The sequence below is a fragment of the Rhagoletis zephyria genome, unplaced genomic scaffold, assembly GCF_001687245.7.
Source record: "Rhagoletis zephyria isolate East Lansing unplaced genomic scaffold, Rhagoletis_zephyria_1.1 Rzeph_scaffold_01242, whole genome shotgun sequence".
NCBI classification, from domain to species: domain Eukaryota; kingdom Metazoa; phylum Arthropoda; class Insecta; order Diptera; family Tephritidae; genus Rhagoletis; species Rhagoletis zephyria.
Genome location: NW_016158326.1, coordinates 90232 through 92688, shown reverse-complemented (window position 1 = coordinate 92688; position 2457 = coordinate 90232).

Sequence of the window (2457 nt, the reverse complement as noted above, 5' to 3'; positions counted from 1 at the left end):
TGGTGTGCTTATTAAGTACAACATTAGGTTTGTTCGTCGAAAATCCAGCAAGAATTATCCAACACTCAAAATATCAGAGAGTAAGAAAAAATTCTCTCAAATTCTCTCATGTTGAGAAACTTGCAAATTTCTGCACGAACGCAAATTTGCAGGAATTTGCAAGTTTCCCTGCCAGCTGGCGTCCACGGTTGCATTTCAAACATAAACAATTTTTATAGAATTTTTAAAATTCTTTCGGATGGTCAAAAACAGGATATACATGTATATTTCTTGTTGTTCTGACTTTCTTTAACATACATTTCAAATTCTTCATCGTACTAGCTGTCGGGTTTCTTAAATCGACTCTGGTTGCAATTGCATTCCGATTGCGAATACCATTTTTTTCAGCCGAATTAAGTTCAAATCATTGGAATTAACTAAATTAATTATATCAACAATTATTTACTTCCTTTTTTCATAAAAAAATCGCTCGTGTTTATAAATTTTTAAATTTAACGAACTAATTTATTCAAATTATTGTAGACAAAAATGCAACCATGCGCCACAACCACATGTTTTTCGTGTTTGCAAATTCTTGCTGGCAAAATTTTTTCCAGCAAGAATTTGCAACTTCTCTCCAAGAGAACTGTCACTTTGCTCTCACAATTTTTGAGTGTTGGATAATTTTTTGGTCTGCACGAACGCGATTTGGGCAAAAATCGTGATAATTCGTACAAATTCGTACAAATTTTTTGCTTGACGAACAAACCTATTCACATTAAAATGTGGACTGAAAGGTATAATACCGAATTATCGCTAAACGAATTTTGGAGTTCGAATGAAATAGAATAGTGTTAAATGTGAAAGAAAAAACCTTTTTATATATTTTTTGCGATGTTGCTTTGTCCAAGGCTTGAACCCAGGTGTTGATGCGTGAAAGCGCGCACTGCTTACCACTACACCACAGCGGAAGGTTCATTAATTCGCGAAATATATATGCATTTGAAAATATTAAAAGATCCACTTTTGCCACCGCCTAGCCCGCCCTATTAATTTGCACAAAAACAAATTTTAACTGTTAGAATCAATGGAAGAAGACGAACCACGTCCACACATTTAGGTTGTCAAAATAATTTGCACAGTTTTAGCAGCTATTTTCCTATTATTGTAGCAGTGCTGCAAGTTTCCAATGGATGATTAGTTTAGGTACTAAAATTTAGGTCAGTTCGCACACAGCCTTAAAGTCGAAATAAGTTCATCGATGCACTGTTTGGTTTTTTGATTAAAGACTTTGCTTACATAAGGGCAAAAGTGAAGGGAAATATGTAGATGAAGAAAATGATAAACATGAAAGTAAAAACGAAAATAAACAAAAAGATGAGGTGAGGCTGAGGAAACCGATAAAATTAAAAATAAAGATAGAGGAAAAAGGATTAAAGTAAAGTTAATTATAAAGAAAAAGATATAGATAGAGACACAGAGACCCAACCTGGGAACGATTTCGAGATTTTCGGTATTATACTAACTTATCGATATATTAGTCGATTTTGTTATCGATATTTTTATAGATTTTGGTATCGGTTTTGCTTTCGATATTGTTTATCGAGTTTGTTATCGATAATTTGATCGGTTTCTTTGCGTTATTTTTATTGATGTTACTATCGATTTTGTTACTGATGCACAGACAGAGGAATAAAGATTAAAATAAAATAAAAAGGTAAATACATATGTATGTATAAAGAAAAGGATATAGACACAGAGACTCAACCTGTGAACTATTTTCGGATTGTCGGAACTTATCGATACAATAATCCATACGTTATCGATTTTGTTATCGATCCTGTTATCGATTTTACTATCGGTATTTTCACATTCCATGCCATCGATAATTTTATGGGCTTTGTTATCGATATTTTGATCGATACACATGATGGGACTTCATATGACAGAACATCCCTTGATATGACATCATTTGGCATGACATGCCATCCTATCACATCACTTCAAATTACATCACATGAAATCACATCCCCAGGGCCGAAAAGTTTAAGCTTTTGCTTGGAATTGCTTATTTTGCTTATTCAGGGTTTCCAAGCTTAATTTTAACGATCATACTTATTTTGCTTATTTCAATGAATAAAGTCAAGTACGAACCTTTAAAAAAAAAGCGGTGAAGAAATGAAATGCTATTATTTCGTATGAGTTAATTATAGCGTCCAAAGAGTTTTGACATCTGATATTTTACAGCCTGCTGTTGTACTCTTCACTAACACACTTTAGCAACCCCTACGAAAATTTCTTAAACACTTTGTACTGCTTAAGAAAATTTAGCTCAATAAATTTTTATTGACCATTTCTTAGACGTTTTTTTATTCGTATAACTAAAACAAAAATGTTTACAAATAATAAAATAAAAACAGATTTGGTTTTTATTAATTCGTAACTTTTTGCTTGCTGCAACACTTTTTTATTTTTTTT